Raw genomic sequence first — 21,130 nt, forward strand, 5'->3', positions numbered from 1 at the left:
CCTTCCTATAGTTGCCTGTTGGGTCGTCCTTGGATCCACAATGCTGGGGCAGTCTCTTCAACTCTACATCAGAAGATCAAATTCCCAATCAATGGAAGGATTATCACCGTCTGTGGTGAGGAGGACATTTTGGTCAATAACCTGTCTACATTCAAGTATGTAGAGGTAGAAGGTGAATTTCATGAGACCCTATGTCAGGCCTTTGAGGCAGTTCAGATCAAGGGCGCAGCTCCGGTGGAAGAAGTTAAAGCGGGTGCCTCTATCTCGTCCTTCAAGCAGGCACAGGCCTTGGTAGATTTAGGTGTTGCTCCCGGTTGGGGACGTCTGTTGGAGTTACCAATGAAAGAAGACAAGTTCGGGATTGGGTATCAGCCAGCTCTGACTTCTACAACTTCAACACTTCAGACTCGTCAGGGGCCGATTACTTTCTCCAGCGCTGGCATCATTCAGTATGGCCAGGTCTCTACGGTCAACGATGAAGATGGGGATAGTGATTGCGACATCGATAACTGGGTGCGTCCGAGGATCCCGGGTGAAGTCATCAATAATTGGTCTTCTGAGGAGATTGTCGAAGTCACTTTTCTGGAGGAGTAATTTTTCTTGTTTATTCATGCATGTCTAAGTCTTACGTTCCGTCCAGGGTGTAATGACTCATTGTAGGGCTCATCTATGGGGATACCTGCATTTTTTATCATAAATAAAGGACGTCTTTTTGCATTCAAATATTTTGTTCACTGTCTTTCTATTTTTGCAGTTTTTAAAAAATAAAATAAAAATACATTTTGGCAATGTTTTGTTTAGCTTTCATTCCTTGTTCACACTCATAAGCACATACCATCACTCATGCAGATGCACATCACCGGATCCTATTGATAACGGTTCTGCAATGGCTCGCTTCGACTTTGAAAATCCGATCTTTCAAACTGAAGAAGATGGTGATGAAGACTGTGAACTCCCTGAAGAACTTGCCAGGCTGTTAAAGCAAGAGGAAAGGGTCATTCAACCGCATCAAGAGTCTACTGAAGTGATTAATCTTGGCACCGAGGACGTCAAGAAAGAAATCAAGATAGGGGCTGCTTTGGAAGATAATATGAAGAAAGGGTTGATTGAATTGCTGCAAGAGTATGTTGACATCTTCGCCTGGTCTTATCAGGACATGCCCGGGCTTGACACAGACATCGTGGTACACCGCTTGTAACACCCCGATAAAATATGATAATTATTTAATTTAAGTTAATAGTATATTATTAATTTAATTAAATAATTGGATTATTATTATTATTATTGGAATAATAGAGTTGGAAATAAAAAGGTCCCATTTGGTAAAAGGGGGTTTTCACGTGAAAACAGAGAAACGACTCTAAAGTGGAAAAAGGGCAAAGAGCAAGAGAACGAGGGCTGAAGAAAGGAAAAAGCTGGAAGCAAAAGGTTGCCGGATTAACTCAGGTAAGGGGGGGTTTATCGTCGTTTAATGGGTATTATGGGTTAACATGTAATGGGTAGTGATAAACCATTGATTTGACTCTAATTAGATGATGAATGTTGAAATTGTGAAATTTTGGATGAATGAGATATGAGTATGATTGAGGAAATTCGTAGGAATTAGGGGTAATAAGGTTAGAAATTGTGAGATTGAATGTGTATGATCTGTGTTAGACAATATGAATGAATGTTGTGTAAAAATTGGAATGTGGAAGGTTGGATCTGAGAATCTCGTAGCAGAGAAAAACCATAGCAGATCTGGAATTCTGGTTTCTGGTCATACGCGTATGGCACTAGGCAATACGCGTATGAGATGGTCTGGTACGCGTATGGCACTAGGCAATACGCGTATGGATGAGGAAGATGATGTTTTGAACGTGGTTTGGTCTCTGTTGGTACGCGTATGAGGATGTGGTACGCGTAGCATACGCGTATGAGGCAGGCAATACGCGTATGGGATTGGCTGAGAAATGGGCCATACGCGTATGGGACTAGGCAATACGCGTATGGGCAGAATTGTGATTTTTCTGTGCTGTTGTTGTGCAGTTTTTGGTTGTTCAGCTGAGTAATGTAATTTTAGCTGAGGTATGATGTAGTAGGGATCGTTTTCCGTTGTTTTGAGCAGTGTAGGTATTAGTAGAGTGTGCTAATACTGTGATTAATAATTGGCATGACATGATATGATTTTTGTGATAATATGCTGATGATGTATGATGGTATGCATAATGCTGTGAATGTATCTATTATGTATGCAATTGTGGAATGGACTGTTTTATGGCTTAGAGTGTGAGCATATGTCCATTATGGATTGTTGATGTTTTCATGCTAGTTGATTTAGCGTGCATATTATGGCCTTTATGGTGGTAGCTAATTCCCATGGTGAGGAATTAGTGAGTGAATTATTGTGGAATTGTTGTTGATGTTTGCATGCTAGGTGATTAGCGTGCATATCATAGCCCTTGGGGTGGTAGCTAATTCCCATGGTGAGGAATTAGTGAGTGAGTCACTAGGTCTCAAATGAGTGGGACTAGTGAGCTTGGTAGCCGTATCTGGATTTGATCGGTGAGGTTGAACTATGTGTTCACGAATAGTCGGTACCGCATGCATGGAGTCTCATTGCATAATGTATGTATGGCGTATAATATGAATGGATGTATTCCAATATTATACGTGTGTTTTGTGTTTGTGTTGAATATGATTTTGAGTTGATGTTACCATTGCTGAATGTGTAATCTGATTTGGGTGATGAATGCGTTAAGTTACTTAGCATTACATGATATTTTATAATGCTTATTATATCGATTGAGGAACTCACCCTTACAACTATGTTTCAGGTAACGAGCAGTGATCGAGTAGAAGCTAGTCCTTGGAGTCTAGTGTAGTTCCTTAGTGGGTCATGCTCTGGTAGATGTAACATCGGGACGGGATGTTTTACTTGTTTTTCATTGATGATTGTTGAACAAGTTTACATGTAATGTGTTACATGTTTTGCATTGTTGTTAGACTTTATCCGCTGCGAATTATGCAAATGTTTTATTTTGATTAAATAAATGAGCATGACAGGATATTTTGGAAAACGGTGTGAAGTGTCAAGTGTGACACCCTTAAATTGCATATTTACTCTGATTTATGTTTTGATGTTTTAATTTAAATTTGGGGTATTTTAGAAGGGTGTTACATTAGTGGTATCAGAGCATAGTCGGTCGAGTCGAGTCGTAATTATTCTGTTTCCCTGTACGTGATAGGTGTTGTGTAACCCTATCAGTACTTATTGTTTTAGCTTATTGGGTTTTCAGAATAGAGATGGCTGGAAGAGGTAGAGACGATGCTGCGATTGCTGAGGCTCTGGGTATGCTAGCTGGAGTACTTGGAGGGAATCCGAATGTTGTGGGAATGGGAGCTGCTCGTCAACTGAGTGAGTTCCAGAAGAATAATCCTCCAATGTTCAAGGGAGCATACGATCCAGATGGTGCTCAGAAGTGGTTGAAGGAGATCGAGAGGATCTTCCGAGTGACTGAGTGTGCCGATAACCAGAAGGTCAGGTTCGGTACACATATGCTGTCAGAGGAAGCAGATGATTGGTGGGTTGCTACCCGCACTGAGTTGGAAGCTGCTGGGAGTGCTGAGATCACTTGGGCGGTGTTCAGAGAGAGATTCCTGAGGAAGTACTTTCCGGAGGATGTCAGAGGAAAGAAAGAGATAGAGTTCTTAGAATTGAAGCAGGGCAACCGGTCTGTTACTGAGTATGCTGCTAAGTTCACAGAGCTGTCGAAGTATTACACTCCCTATAATGAGGCTACTGGGGAATTTTCAAAATGTGTGAAGTTTGAGAACGGGTTACGTCCCGAGATCAAGCAGGCTATTGGGTATCAACGGATTAGAGTGTTTTCTGACCTAGTGGACTGTTGCAGGATTTTTGAACAGGATACCAAGGCCAGAGCGGAGAGCTATCAGCAGAGGGTTGATAGGAAAGGCAAGAATCAGAATGATCATGGGAAACCGTATGCAGCTGGCAAAGGTTTCCAGAGACAGAGTGGGATGAAGAGACCTAGTGGGGGAGACTCCAGTGCCCCTGCTAAGTGTTTCAGATGTGGTCAGGCTGGACATCGTATCCATGAGTGTACCAGTACTGAGAAGAAGTGTTTCAAGTGTGGAAGAGGTGGTCACGTGGCTGCAGAGTGTCGGTTGAACACTATGACTTGCTTCAACTGTGGAGAGGTGGGTCATATCAGTCCACAGTGTCCTAAGCCGAAGAGAGAGAACCAGTCGGGAGGCAAGGTCTTTGCTTTATCGGGTTCTGAGACTTCTGCAGATGATCGTTTGATCCGAGGTACGTGTTATATTAATGGCTTTCCTCTTGCAGCTATTATTGACACAGGTGCGACTCATTCCTTTATATCTTTGGATTGTGCTGTGAAACTTAAATTAGAGATATCTGAGATGCATGGTAGTATGGTGATTGATACTCCTGCGAAGGGTTCAGTGACTACTACTTCAGTTTGTTTAAATTGTCCTTTGAGTATTTTTGGTAGAGACTTTGGGATGGACCTTGTGTGTCTTCCACTAGTGCAGATTGATGTTATCCTGGGTATGAACTGGTTGGTGTCTAACCGAGTTTATATCAACTGTTTTGATAAGACTGTGATCTTTCCTAAGATCGAGGAAGGAAAGAGTTTGTTTCTATCAGCAAGGCAGGTGAATGAGGCAGTAGCAGATGGGGCAGAGTTGTTTGTGTTATTAGCGACTTTGGAGGCCAAAGATAAACTGGTGATTTGCGATCTAGCCGTGGTGTGTGATTTTCCTGATGTGTTTCCTGAAGAAGTGAATGAATTACCACCAGAGCGTGAAGTTGAGTTCTCGATTGATTTGGTACCTGGTACTAGGCCGATATCGATGGCTCTGTACCGTATGTCTGCTGTTGAGTTGACTGAATTGAAGAGTCAGCTGGAAGATCTGTTGGATAAGAAATTTATTCGTCCGAGTGTGTCACCGTGGGGTGCACCAGTGTTATTGGTTAAAAAGAAAGAAGGTACTATGAGGTTGTGTGTGGACTACAGGAAACTGAATAAGGTGACGATCAAGAATCGGTATCCTTTGCCGAGGATTGATGATTTGATGGATCAGTTGGTTGGTGCGAGTGTGTTCAGCAAAATAGATTTGAGATCGGGGTATCATCAGATACGTGTGAAAAATGAGGATATTCAGAAGACTGCTTTCAGAACAAGGTATGGACATTATGAGTATTCTGTAATGCCTTTTGGTGTGACTAATGCGCCTGGGGTATTTATGGAGTATATGAATAGGATTTTCCATCCGTACCTAGACAAGTTTGTTGTGGTGTTTATTGACGATATTTTGGTGTATTCGAAATCTGAAGAAGAGCATGCTGAACATTTGAGAGTGGTTTTAGGAGTTCTACGAGAAAAGAAGTTATTTGCTAAACTGTCCAAGTGTGAATTTTGGTTAGAAGAGGTTAGCTTTCTTGGTCATGTGATTTCAAGAGGTGGTGTTGCTGTTGATCCTTCTAAGATAGAAGCGGTATCTAAGTGGGAAGCTCCGAAGTCAGTTTCTGAGATAAGGAGTTTTCTTGGACTTGCAGGTTACTATAGGAAATTCATTGAGGGATTTTCTAAGTTGGCGTTACCGTTGACGATGTTGACTAGAAAGGGGCAAGCGTTGTTTGGGACTCAAAATGTGAAGAAGGTTTCCAAGAGTTAAAGAGAAGGTTAACTACTGCTCCTATTCTGATATTACCAAGTCCGTCGGAACCATTTGAGGTTTACGGTGATGCTTCATTGTTAGGTTTGGGTGGTGTTTTGATGCAGAATAAGCAGGTTGTAGCTTATGCTTCGAGACAACTGAAGGTTCATGAGAGGAACTATCCGACACACGATTTAGAGTTGGCAGTTGTGGTATTTGTTCTGAAGTTATGGAGGCATTACTTGTATGGGTCAAGATTTGAGGTTTTCAGTGACCATAAAAGTTTAAAGTATTTGTTTGATCAGAAAGAGCTGAATATGAGACAGAGGAGATGGTTAGAGTTTCTGAAGGATTATGACTTTGGTTTGAATTACCATCCGGGTAAAGCAAACGTAGTGGCTGATGCATTGAGTCGGAAATCATTGCATATGTCTATGTTAATGGTTAAAGAATTGGATTTAATTGAGCAGTTTAGAGACTTGAGTTTGGTGTGTGAGAGTACTCACAATAGTGTTAAATTGGGAATGTTGAAGTTAACGAGTGGTATTCTGGATGAGATTAGAGAGGGTCAGAAATCCGATGTGCTTTTGGTTGATAAGTTGACTCTAGTGAATCAAGGTCAAGGTGGTGAATTCAGAGTTGATGAGAATGGTATTTTGAAAATTGGTAATCGGGTGTGTATTCCGGATGTTACCGAACTTAAGAAGAGTATTCTTGAGGAAGGACATCGTAGTGGCCTGAGTATTCATCCTGGGGCTACGAAGATGTATCATGATTTGAAAAAGTTATTTTGGTGGCCGGGAATGAAAAGAGAAATTGCGAGTTTTGTTTATTCTTGTTTGACTTGTCAGAAGTCAAAGATTGAGCATCAGAAGCCGTATGGGCTAATGCAACCGTTGGCTATTCCAGAGTGGAAGTGGGATAGTGTCAGTATGGATTTTGTTTCTGGTTTACCGAGGACAATTAAGAATTTTGAAGCTATTTGGGTGATTGTTGACAGATTGACAAAATCGGCTCATTTCATTCCGATCAGAATGGATTATTCGTTAGAGAGATTGGCTGAGTTGTATATTGAGAAAATTGTAAGTTTGCATGGTATTCCGTCGAGTATTGTTTCGGATAGAGATCCTAGATTTACATCGAAGTTCTGGGAAGGTTTGCAGAGGGCTTTGGGAACTAAGCTGAGATTGAGTTCTGCATATCATCCGCAGACTGATGGTCAAACTGAGAGGACGATTCAGTCACTGGAGGATCTTTTGAGGGCTTGTGTTTTGGAAAAGGGAGGTGCTTGGGATTGTTATTTACCTTTGATTGAGTTTACCTACAACAATAGTTTTCATTCGAGCATTGGTATGGCACCGTTTGAAGCTTTGTATGGTAGGAGATGTCGGACGCCTTTATGTTGGTATGAGTCCGGTGAGAGTGCTGTGGTTGGACCGGAGATTGTTCAACAAACTACGGAAAAGATTAAGATGATTCAGGAGAAGATGAGGATTGCTCAGAGTCGTCAGAAGAGTTATCACGACAAGAGGAGGAAGTCACTTGAGTTTCAAGAGGGAGATCATGTGTTTCTTCGTGTCACTCCGATAACTGGGGTTGGTCGAGCTTTGAAGTCGAAGAAGTTGACACCTTGATTTATTGGTCCTTATCAGATTTTGGAGAGGATAGGGGAGGTAGCCTATCGTATCGCTTTACCGCCGTCACTTGCAAATTTGCATGAGGTTTTTCATGTGTCTCAGTTGAGGAGGTACATTCCTGATCCGTCGCATGTGGTCCAAGTAGATGATGTACAGGTGAGAGATAACCTGACTGTTGAAACATCACCTATGAGGATCGAGGATCGAGAGTTGAAGCAGTTGCGGGGTAAAGAGATTGCTTTGGTAAAGGTAGCTTGGGGAGGACCAGCAGGTGGTAATGTAACTTGGGAACTTGAGAGTCAGATGAAGGAGTCTTATCCAGAGTTATTTGCTGGAGGTATGTTTTTGAGGACGAAAACTCTTTTAGTGGGGGAGAGTTGTAACACCCGATAAAATATGATAATTATTTAATTTAAGTTAATAGTATATTATTAATTTAATTAAATAATTGGATTATTATTATTGGATTATTATTATTATTATTATTGGAATAATAGAGTTGGAAATAAAAAGGTCCCATTTGGTAAAAGGGGGTTTTCACGTGAAAACAGAGAAACGACTCTAAAGTGGAAAAAGGGCAAAGAGCAAGAGAACGAGGGCTGAAGAAAGGAAAAAGCTGGAAGCAAAAGGTTACCGGATTAACTCAGGTAAGGGGGGATTTATCGTCGTTTAATGGGTATTATGGGTTAACATGTAATGGGTAGTGATAAACCATTGATTTGACTCTAATTAGAAGATGAATGTTGAAATTGTGAAATTTTGGATGAATGAGATATGAGTATGATTGAGGAAATTCGTAGGAATTAGGGGTAATAAGGTTAGAAATTGTGAGATTGAATGTGTATGATCTGTGTTAGACAATATGAATGAATGTTGTGTAAAAATTGGAATGTGGAAGGTTGGATCTGAGAATCTCGTAGCAGAGAAAAACCATAGCAGATCTGGAATTCTGGTTTCTGGTCATACGCGTATGGCACTAGGCAATACGCGTATGAGATGGTCTGGTACGCGTATGGCACTAGGCAATACGCGTATGGATGAGGAAGATGATGTTTTGAACGTGGTTTGGTCTCTGTTGGTACGCGTATGAGGATGTGGTACGCGTAGCATACGCGTATGAGGCAGGCAATACGCGTATGGGATTGGCTGAGAAATGGGCCATACGCGTATGGGACTAGGCAATACGCGTATGGGCAGAATTGTGATTTTTCTGTGCTGTTGTTGTGCAGTTTTTGGTTGTTCAGCTGAGTAATGTAATTTTAGCTGATGTATGATGTAGTAGGGATCGTTTCCCGTTGTTTTGAGCAGTGTAGGTATTAGTAGAGTGTGCTAATACTGTGATTATTAATTGGCATGACATGATATGATTTTTGTGATAATATGCTGATGATGTATGATGGTAGGCATAATGCTGTGAATGTATCTATTATGTATGCAATTGTGGAATGGACTGTTTTATGGCTTAGAGTGTGAGCATATGTCCATTATGGATTGTTGATGTTTGCATGCTAGTTGATTTAGCGTGCATATTATGGCCTTTATGGTGGTAGCTAATTCCCATGGTGAGGAATTAGTGAGTGAATTATTGTGGAATTGTTGTTGATGTTTGCATGCTAGGTGATTAGCGTGCATATCATAGCCCTTGGGGTGGTAGCTAATTCCCATGGTGAGGAATTAGTGAGTGAGTCACTAGGTCTCAAATGAGTGGGACTAGTGAGCTTGGTAGCCGTATCTGGATTTGATCGGTGAGGTTGAACTATGTGTTCACGAATAGTCGGTACCGCATGCATGGAGTCTCATTGCATAATGTATGTATGGCGTATAATATGAATGGATGTATTCCAATATTATACGTGTGTTTTGTGTTTGTGTTGAATATGATTTTGAGTTGATGTTACCATTGCTGAATGTGTAATCTGATTTGGGTGATGAATGCGTTAAGTTACTTAGCATTACATGATATTTTATAATGCTTATTATATCGATTGAGGAACTCACCCTTACAACTATGTTTCAGGTAACGAGCAGTGATCGAGTAGAAGCTAGTCCTTGGAGTCTAGTGTAGTTCCTTAGTGGGTCATGCTCTGGTAGATGTAACATCGGGACGGGATGTTTTACTTGTTTTTCATTGATGATTGTTGAACAAGTTTACATGTAATGTGTTACATGTTTTGCATTGTTGTTAGACTTTATCCGCTGCGAATTATGCAAATGTTTTATTTTGATTAAATAAATGAGCATGACAGGATATTTTGGAAAACGGTGTGAAGTGTCAAGTGTGACACCCTTAAATTGCATATTTACTCTGATTTATGTTTTGATGTTTTAATTTAAATTTGGGGTATTTTAGAAGGGTGTTACACCGCTTGCCTCTCAAAGAAGGTTGTCCTCCGATCAAGTAGAAGCTCAGAAGAACAAGACCAGAGATGGCTGTCAAGATAAAGGAAGAAGTGCAAAAACAGTTGGATGCAGGGTTTCTAGCAGTCACCAATTATCCGCCATGGGTTGCAAACATCGTTCCAGTACCTAAGAAGGATGGAAAGGTACGGATGTGTGTCGACTACTGGGATCTGAACAGAGCTAGCCCTAAGGATGATTTCCCATTACCTCACATTGACGTTTTGGTGGATAACACAACTCAGTTTTCGATATTCTCCTTCATGGATGGCTTTTCTGGCTATAATCAAATCAAGATGGCACCAGAAGACATGGAGAAGACAACATTCATAACACCATGGGGCACCTTCTGCTACAAGGTGATGTCGTTTGGTCTGAAAAATGCTGGGGCAACATATCAACGAGCGATGGTGACTCTTTTCCATGATATGATTCATCATGAAATCGAAGTTTATGTTGACGATATGATTGCCAAATCTCAGACAGAAGAAGAACATTTGGTGAATTTGCAGAAACTGTTTGAGCGTTTGAGGAAATTCAAGCTGAGGCTTAATCCGAACAAGTGTACTTTCGGGGTGAGATCTGGAAAACTGCTGGGTTTCATTGTTAGCGGAAAAGGGATTGAGGTGGATCCTGACAAAGTGAAAGCGATACAAGAAATTCCTGAGCCAAGAACAGAGAAACAAGTCTGTGGTTTCTTAGGGAGGTTGAACTACATTGCAAGGTTCATCTCTCACCTAACAACCACGTGTGAGCCAATATTCAAATTGTTGAGAAAAGATCAGGCTATCAGGTGGAATGATGATTGCCAAAGGGCTTTCGAAAAAATAAAAGAGTATTTGCAGAATCCTCCAATCCTTATGCCTCCAGTCCCAAGGAGACCGTTGATTATGTACTTGACAGTACTAGACAATTCCATGGGTTGTGTTCTCGGTCAACACGACGAGACAGGTAAAAAAGAGCATGCCATCTACTACCTGAGTAAGAAATTCACAGACTGGGAGTCGAGATACTCAATGCTTGAAAAGACATGTTGTGCACTTGCATGGGCTGCTAAGCGATTGAGACAATATATGCTGACTCACACAACCTTATTGATCTCCAAGATGGATCCAGTCAAGTATATATTCGAGAAGCCATCTCTCACCGGAAGGGTGGCTCGTTGGTAAATGGTACTGACAAAGTACGACATCCAGTATACATCCCAGAAAGCCATCAAGGGGAGTATTCTGTCAGACTATCTTGCTCAACAGCCGGTTGAAGATTATGAGCCGGTGAAGTTTGATTTTCCAGATGAAGACATCATGTTCCTCAAGATGAAAGACTGCGAAGAGCCAGTTGTTGAGGAGGGACCTGATCCAGATGAAAAATGGACTTTGTTGTTTGATGGGGTTGTCAATGCCAGAGGAAGTGGAATTGGTGCTGTCATTACTACCTCGAAAGGTGCCCACATGCCTTTCACTGCTCGTCTGACTTTTGAGTGCACCAATAATGAAGCTGAGTATGAAGCCTGTATTTTGGGTATTGAGCAAGCCATTGATTTGAGAATCAAGACTCTGGACATCTTCGGAGATTCAACTCTTGTGATCAATCAAGTGAATGGTGATTGGAATACTCTCCAGCCTAATCTGGCCCCCTACAGAGATTACACGAGAAGATTGTTGACTTTCTTCACAATAGTAAGGTTGTATCATTTACCTCGTGACGAGAACCAGATGGCAGACGCTCTTGCTACTCTATCCTCCATGATCAAGGTGATTCGGTGGAATCATGCTCCCAGGATCGATGTTATGCGCCATGACAGGGCCGCGTATGTGTTTGCTGCTGAACTGGTAGTTGATGGCAAGCCCTGGTACCATGACATCAAGTGCTTTCTGAAGAATCAAGAGTACCCTGCAGAGGCATCCAACAATGATAGAAAGACTTTGAGAAGAGTGGCAGGTAGTTTCTTCTTGAACAAAGACAATGTGCTGTATAAGAGGAACTTCGACATGGTTTTGCTCAGATGCGTGGATAGACACGAAGCAGACATGTTAATGCAGGAAGTTCATGAAGGCTCCTTCGGTACTCATGCCGGAGGATATGAAATGGCTAAGAAATTGTTGAGAGCGGGTTATTACTGGATGACCATGGAGTCTGATTGTTTCAAATATGCTCGGAAGTGTCATAAATGCCAGATTTATGCTGATAAGATACATTTGCCGCCAAATCCTTTGAATGTGATGTCTTCGCCGTGGCCGTTTGCTATGTGGGGCATTGATATGATTGTAAAGATTGAGCCGGCCGCCTCCAATGGGCATCGCTTCATCCTTGTTACCATCGACTATTTCACCAAGTGGGTCGAAGCATCATCATTCGCGAATGTCACCAGACATGTGGTTGCCTGATTCATTAAGAAAGAAATCCTTTGTCGTTATGGGATTCCCTAAAGAATCATTACTGATAATGGTTCTAATCTCAATAACAAAATGATGAAGGAGTTGTGCCAGAACTTCAACATTCAGCATCACAATTCTTCCCCTTATCGCCCTAAGATGAACGGCGCTGTTGAGGCAGCAAATAAGAACATAAAGAAGATCGTGCAGAAGATGGTCGTCACGTACAGAGATTGGCATGAGATTCTACCCTTCGCCTTGCATGGGTACCGTACTTCAGTACGTACATCGACCGGGGCAACCCCTTACTCCCTTGTGTATGGTATGGAAGCAGTCCTACCTGTTGAAGTGGAGATTCCTTCGCTGAGAGTCCTGTTGGATGTCAAGTTAGACGAAGCTGAATGGATTCGGACAAGGTTCAATGAGTTGAGTCTTATCAAAGAGAAGCTAATGGCATCCATTTGTCATGGGCAGTTGTATCAGAGTCGGATGAAGAGAGCCTTTGATCGGAGAGTGCGTCCTCGATGTTTCCAAGTTGGAGATTTAGTGTTGAAAAGGATCCTTCCTCCTCAAACAGATCACAGGGGCAAGTGGACTCCTAACTATGATGGACCGTATATTGTCACCAAGGTTTTTGATGGTGGAGCCTTAATGCTTGCAACTATGGATGGTGAAAACTTCACTTCCCCTGTGAACTCAGACGCAGTTAAAATATACTTCGCATAAAATAGACCCGCTGGATAATAAAAAGAATAGTCCAGGCAAAAAATGGGCATCCCGACGAACCAAGAAAATGAAAAGGTTCGGGAAAAAATTAGGGATTAAAAATGAAAAGATTGTACACCCGGTAAGTTGAAAACCTGAAAGGGCAACTTAGGCAAAAATGCTTATCCCGGTGGATTGAAAACCCGAAAGGGCGATCCAAGCAAAAGTTAGGGATTAAAGCGAATGACTGCGTTCTGAGTAGTTCTGAATCTCATGTCGATAACCGGAAACTTTCGAAAGGTAGGAAACATTCCAATCACCCTTTTCAGAAGGTCGATCATCTGGAGGATCTTGAGGACGAGCGAGTCATAGCAGGATTGGAACCCGATAGAAATCCATTTCACATTGCCATTAGATTAATTTCTGTTTTTATCTTTTGTGCAATTACCTCTTTCCAGGGATTGCTTCCTGATGTAAATGCCTATTCAGAGGCCATTCAATCAATAAAATCATGTTATTCAGTATACCCCCATTTTTATCTTCTTTTTACTGTTTTGTTTGCAAAAATGACGTCCGAATTTTTGATAAACATTGCATCATGAAACATAAGAGCTTTACAGGTACATGCTTAATAAACATTTAAATTGCTGTAAATTTTAAGTGCTTTGGATCTTCTATTCAGAACAGGTACACTCGGGGCATTTCCTTAAGGTCCCCATCAAATGATCGCGGAGGTTTCTCCTTAACATTTGGAATTTGGTATCTTATCCCCACAGAGCCGGTCCGAGCGTTGGATTCTTCAATCCCTAGAAGACTCTCACCACTACACCTCCCCAAGCGTTTGTTTCAGACTATACACTCCCCAGTAGAGTTGATAGTGCCAGACTATACATCCCTAACGGAGTTGACAGTGCCAGACTGTATCTTCCCAGCAGAAGCGGCTGCTCCTCAGAGTTCGGTGTCAGATCGATGATCTCGACGCTAAGTCCATGGTATCTTTCCTTGAAGCAGAATCTCGGTGCCGTATCAGTGTTTTCTTCCCCTTCTGAGCCGTCTCTCTTGCAGATTATGGTTGCCAGAACCACTGTCGCTTTCCTCAACATCAGGTTTTCAGTGACATTCTCTCCCTAGTCAGAGCCTCGGTATTTTGCTATTTGCCAGAACACCGTGTGGCGGGTCATTTCCCCATAGAGTCCTTTTTGTTGTGCATCTCCAACAGCCTTGCCAGCGTCTAGAAGATGGTGATCATTTCCCCAGCAGAATTCCTCGCCTCAGCTTGGCGCTCTCTCTAATCAAGCATTTTGCATCCCTGCATGTAGAATCATATTGCATTGCATCCTCCCAAATTGCGTAGCATTTCCATTTTCATGGAGCATTACGCCATTGAAAAATTCAAACATACGCATGTAAAGCATAAGGCATTCTCGGTATCCCAAGTGATAAGCCAAAAGTTGTTTCCAGTACTCAGACTAAAGGTTGTTCATGACTTATTATCCCCAACATAGGTCGTTGGCCCACGTGCCGCCTCACTTATCATTTTTCTTATTTCTGTCGATGCTGACAGGCACGAAAGTTTTCCGGTATTCATACCGAAGTGGCATTCAGGCCAGTTTTTCGGTATTCAGACCGAAGTGGCATTCAGGCCAATTTTCCGATGTTCAGATCGAAGAAGTTTCCGAAGTTCAGGTCGATGCAAATTGCGGCATTCAGGCCAGGTTTCCCGGTATTCAGACCGAAGTGGCATTCAGGCCAATTTTCCGATGTTCAGATCAAAGAAGTTTCCGACGTTCAGGTCGATGCAACTTGTGGCATTCAGGCCAGGTTTCCCGGTATTCAGACCGAAGTGGCATTCAGGCCAGTTTTCCGATGTTCAGATCGAAGAAGTTTCCGACGTTCAGGTCGACGCAACTTGTGGCATTCAAGCCAGTTTTTCGGGTATTCAGACCGAAGCGGCATTCAGGCCATGTTTATTTCTGTGTTACCATTTATTTTGGTATTCAAGATAACATTCCTTATTTCGGTGTTCAGACCGACTCTCACCGTACCATACGGATTCTTTTTCAAGACCACTTCTTGGCCGATTCTGACAGGCATTGTTACTTCATTTTTTCACTTCAGTGTAAATTTTCGGGCTTTTATTGTATTCAATCCCTTGATACCTCGAAAGTGCGAAAGCCGCTGCTATCTTCTTTTCGGGTCTCCAGTTGATTGAATAGGGGCAGATGTAGCACCCCAAAATTTACCCTTCATTTTTCTTGGAAGCATGGGATTATATTTTACCCCTCATTCATGCATTCATTTTTAGGTCATTTTATATTTCATATTGCATTTCATCATGTCAATCAGAATTAGCTCCAAGAAGCTTGAATATCATCCAAGACACTTTGTGGATTCTATCTGGGTGATCAGTCAACACAAGGGAATGGCTTGAGTTACTTCCAACATGTTCAAATGGGGTCTATTCATCATTCAAAGCGCTAATCTTGAAAGAGCCAAAGTCTGTTCCTGAGCTGTCATGTTCGCTAGGCGAGCAGCATGGTTCGCCTAGCGAATCTGAACTGTCATGCTCGCTAGGCGAGCAGATTCTTCGCTAGGCGAAGCTCACGCGTTTTAAAAATATAACAGAAAAATCTTGGACTTTGACCTCTCTCATTTGAGCCCACAAAGCCACGAAAATCAGGTTATAAATTCTAGATTTCCATCTCCCAAAAAACCCTGAGAGAGAGAGATTCTAACTAATTCAGAGCAGCCTCCAGACACTGAAGGGAAAAAATTCACTCGGACTCTGGGACTTTTCACTCTGACTCACACACTTCTCACACAAACCCTAACATTGCTTTGCAAACCCAACGGTGCAATTTAATTTCTTTCGATCTCTCCAATCAGGTTTGCCCTATTTTCATCACTTTACGCTTTCAATTTGAAATTTCTGAATGTATGAGGTATTATGGGTGAATTTGGAAGAGTGGGTATCGTTAGGTTTCACATATGGGTTTAGATATGTATGAATGTGTAGAAAAATACCTTGAATGTTTAATCACTTCGCTGCTGAAATGGGCACCATAGGATTTGGGGTTTCGGAAATCGTACTGTTATCAAGGAAGAACCCAGAACCCGCAAGCATTCGCTAGCACCTCGCTAGGCGAACATGCAGCGAAGCTTCGCTAAGCCTTCGCTAAGCGAGACAGTAGCGATCGTGACAGTAGTTGATTTTTTTTCTGTTTGCTCTAATATGTTCTGTGTTTGTTATGACATGTTTTCTATTGCATCCGGGTACATGTTTTAGTACGTATGTCATGTCTTGATGTGTGGATCCCTGCTCCTTGACTTGGAGTTGTGATACCCTTTTGATGAATTTGTTTGACAAGAGGTTTAGGCCTCTTATCCTTGGTTGCTTTTTGTGAGCTTTTCGTGAGCTCTAATAGCATGATTCATGTGGTTGCTATGATCCTTCTGTTTGGTGCAACTCTAGATTACACCCCATCTTGTCATTCTAACGTGTTTGTTGAGTTTTTGTGAGGGCTCATATGACTCTTGAAGAGATAGCTTGCTTGGTATTCCACTTTATTTGTGGGATACCATTTGGAGATTTATTCCGATTAATTTGCTGACTTGCTTTCTTTGATGGTGCTAGCTTGAGAGATCACCGGGTTTCTTGCTTATTTAGTTGTTATTACTTCGGATTTTATCCATGTGGTAGATCTCTTGATCCCTTTATCTTTCCCGCATTTTACCGCTTTCTTAGCTGGAAGACCTCGATAGGAGGCGATGTTTTTTGTGTGTTTACTTTTGTGCCCCAAAGACCTCCAGGAAGAGGCATGTAACACCCTTCTAAATACCCCAAATTATTATAATTAAAATAACAATATATTCATCAGAGTAATTATGCCCCGAAGGGTGTCACACAATCATTTCACAAAATCATTAAAATATCCTGTCATGCTCATTTATTTAATCAAAATAAGGTTCTTTGCATAATTCGCAGCGGAACAAAATTCAACTCAATGTAAAACATGTAACACAATACATGTAAATCATTCAACAACCAATATCAACTTAATTAAAACATCCCCTCCCGATGTTACATCTATCAGAGCATGACCCATAAGAACTACTCTAGACTCCAAGCATTAGCTTCTACTCAACTCATTTCTCGTTACCTGAAAAATAGTTGTAAGGGTGAGTTCCTCAATCAATATAATAAGCATTATAGAATAACATGTAATGCTAAGTAAATAACACATCAATTCACCCTAACCAGACTACGCATTCAGCAACGGCAATATCCGTCCAAACATCATATTCAACAATAATATATATCATATGTATAATCCTCAAACCATATTCAACACCAACAACACAACACAACGATTTACTCACTAATTCCTCACAATGGGAATTAGCTACAGCCCCACCGGCTATGCCATGCATTCATTATGCAATGAGACTCCATGAAATGCGGTACCGACTCTTCTCGAACATATAGTTCAAGCTCACCGATCCCTCCAGATACGGCTACTAAGCTCACTAGTCCCACTCATTTGAGACCTAGTGACTCACTCACTAATTCCTCACTATGGGAATTAGCTACAGCCCCAAAGGCTAGACTATGCACACTAATCACCTAGCATGCCAACATCAACAACAAATCCACAATGATTCACTCACTAATTCCTCACTATGGGAATTAGCTACAGCCCCGAAGGCTATGCCATGCATGCTAATCATCTAGCAATGCAACATCAACAATAATTCAAGAATAAACATATGCTCACACTCTAAGCCATAAAATAGTCTATTCACAAATGCATACATTCACAACATCATGTATACCATCACATATCATCAACACATTCATCACAAAAGCATATCATATCATGCCAACCAACAACCACAATATTAGCACACTCCACTAATATCTATACTGCTCAAAACAGCGGGAATTAATCCCTATTACACCATAGGCAACATAGGCCAACTCTCACATAGGTACACAACAGTTAAAACAATAATTTTTCCATTCTGCTACAGCGTTAACCGGTTAACGCCCTGGGTTAACCGGTTAACGCAGCACAACACGCCTTCTGTCTCAAAATTTAACAGTGTTAACCGGTTAACGCCCTGGGTTAACCGGTTAACGCAGCACAAACAGCCAAATATCAGAAATGACAACAGTGTTAACCGGTTAACACCCTGGGTTAACCGGTTAACGCAGACAAAACAGCACATATTCATAATCCAACACAGTGTTAACCGGTTAACACCCTGGGTTAACCGGTTAACGCAAGACAGAAGTTGTTCCTGCGCTAACTCGAGGCAGAATGCAGAATTCTCCGCATTTTCCGCCATTGGAGGACTTCCGGACCTCCGAATCCGATTCCGTAAAAAGCTATACGATCGGAAAATTACAACAGACTCAATTACCGATTTAATTTCAACTTCTCACACGGTTCATCCAACAAATTTTCAGCATTCAAAATTCCCAATTAGGGTCAAATTAACAGCTTATTACTACCCATCACATATTCTCCCATAATACCCATTAATCGAGATAAACCCCCCTTACCTGATTAATCGATGAATCTCAAGCTTCAAGCTCTTCTCTCTTCACCCTTCAGCCCTTGCTCTGCCTCTTTCACGATCGCTTCTTCTGTTTCTCTTTTTGCTCTTTTCCACGTTCTGTCTCTTTTTTTCCTTTTCACGTGAAAAACCTTTTTCCAAAATTGGGACTTTTCATTATTCCAACTTATATATATTTTCCAAATAATAATTATTATTCCAAAATAATAATAATTCAAGAAAATAATAATAATAATAAAATTTCCAATTATTTAATTAAATTAATAATTAAATTATTAACTCAATTCAAATAATTATTTTATTATTATCGGGGTGTTACAACTCTCCCCCACTAAAAGAGTTTTCGTCCTCGAAAACATACCTCAAGCGAACAACTCTGGATAAGACTCCTTCATCTTACTCTCCAGTTCCCAAGTCACGTTGCCACCTGCTGGTCCTCCCCAAGCTACCTTCACCAAGGCAATCTCTTTACCCCGCAACTGCTTCAACTCTCGATCCTCGATCCTCATAGGTGATGTTTCAACAGTCAGGTTATCTCTCACCTGTACATCATCTATTTGGACTACATGCGACGGATCATGAATGTACCTCCTCAACTGAGACACATGAAAAACCTCATGCAAATTCGCAAGCGACGGTGGTAAGGCGATACGATAGGCTACCTCTCCTATCCTCTCCAAAATCTGATAAGGACCAATAAATCGAGGTGTCAACTTCTTCGACTTCAAAGCTCGACCAACACCAGTTATCGGAGTAACACGAAGAAACACATGGTCTCCCTCTTGAAACTCAAGTGACTTCCTTCTCTTGTCATGATAACTTTTCTGACGACTCTGAGCAATTCTCATCTTCTCCTGAATCATCTTAATCTTTTCTGTAGTTTGTTGAACAATCTCCGGTCCAACCACAGCACTCTCACCGGACTCATACCAACACAAAGGTGTTCGACATCTCCTACCATACAAAGCTTCAAACGGTGCCATACCAATGCTCGAATGAAAACTATTGTTGTAGGTAAATTCAATCAAAGGCAAATAACAATCCCAAGCACCTCCTTTTTCCAAAACACAAGCTCTCAAAAGATCTTCTAATGACTGAATCGTCCTCTCAGTCTGACCATCAGTCTGCGGGTGATATGCAGAACTCAATCTCAGCTTAGTTCCCAAAGCTCTCTGCAACCCTTCCCAGAACTTCGATGTAAATCTAGGATCTCTGTCCGAAACAATACTCGACGGAATACCATGCAACCTTACAATCTTCTCAATATACAACTCAGCCAACCTCTCTAACGGATAATCCATTCTGATCGGAATGAAATGAGCCGACTTCGTCAATCTATCAACAATCACCCAAATAGCCTCAAAATTCTTATTTGTCCTCGGCAAACCAGCAACAAAATCCATACTGATACTATCCCACTTCCACTCTGGAATAGCCAACGGTTGCATTAGCCCAGACGGCTTCTGATGCTCAATCTTCGACTTCTGACAAGTCAAACAGGAATAAACAAAACTCGCAATTTCTCTTTTCATTCCCGGCCACCAAAATAACCTTTTCAAATCATGATACATCTTCGTAGCTCCAGGATGGATACTCAAGCCACTACGATGTCCTTCCTCCAGGATACTCTTCTTAAGTTCTGTAACATTCGGAATACACACCCGATCACCAAATCTCAAAACACCATTCTCATCAACTCTGAATTCACCACCTTGACCTTGATTCACTAACGTCAACTTATCAACCAAAAGCATATCGGATTTCTGACCCTCTCCGATCTCCTCCAGAATACCACTTGTTAATTTCAACATTCCCAATTTAACACTATTGTGAGTACTCTCACACACTAAACTCAAGTCTCTAAACTGCTCAATCAAATCCAATTCCCTAACCATTAACATAGACATATGTAATGATTTCCGACTCAATGCATCAGCCACTACATTTGCTTTACCCGGATGGTAATTCAAACCAAAGTCATAATCCTTCAGAAACTCTAACCATCTCCTTTGTCTCATATTCAGCTCTTTCTGATCAAACAAATACTTTAAACTCTTATGGTCACTGAAAACCTCAAATCTTGATCCATATAAATAATGCCTCCACAACTTCAGAACAAATACCACAGCTGCCAACTCTAAATCGTGAGTAGGATAGTTCCTCTCATGAACCCTCAGCTGTCTCGAAGCATAAGCTATAACCTGCTTATTCTGCATCAACACACCACCTAAACCCAACAATGAAGCATCACAATAAACCTCAAATAATTCCGACGAACTCGGTAATATCAAAATAGGAGCAGTAGTCAACCTTCTCTTTAACTCTTGGAAACCTTCTTCACATTTTGAATCCCAAACAAACGCTTGCCCCTTTCTAGTCAACATCGTCAATGGTAACGCCAACCTAGAAAATCCCTCAATGAACTTCCTATAATAACCAGCCAAGCCAAGAAAACTTCGAATCTCAGCAACAGACTTCGGAGCTTCCCACTTAGACACCGCTTCTATCTTAGAAGGATCAACAGCAACACCACCTCTTGAAATCACATGACCAAGAAAACTAACCTCTTCTAACCAAAATTCACACTTTGACAGTTTAGCGAATAACTTCTTTTCTCGTAGAACTTCCAACACCACCCTCAAATGCTCAGCATGTTCTTCTTCAGATTTCGAATACACCAAAATGTCATCAATAAACACCACAACAAACTGATCTAGATACGGGTGAAAAATCCTATTCATATACTCCATGAAT

Source organism: Lathyrus oleraceus, chromosome 6 (genome assembly GCF_024323335.1).
Source record: "Lathyrus oleraceus cultivar Zhongwan6 chromosome 6, CAAS_Psat_ZW6_1.0, whole genome shotgun sequence".
Lineage (NCBI taxonomy): Eukaryota > Viridiplantae > Streptophyta > Magnoliopsida > Fabales > Fabaceae > Lathyrus > Lathyrus oleraceus.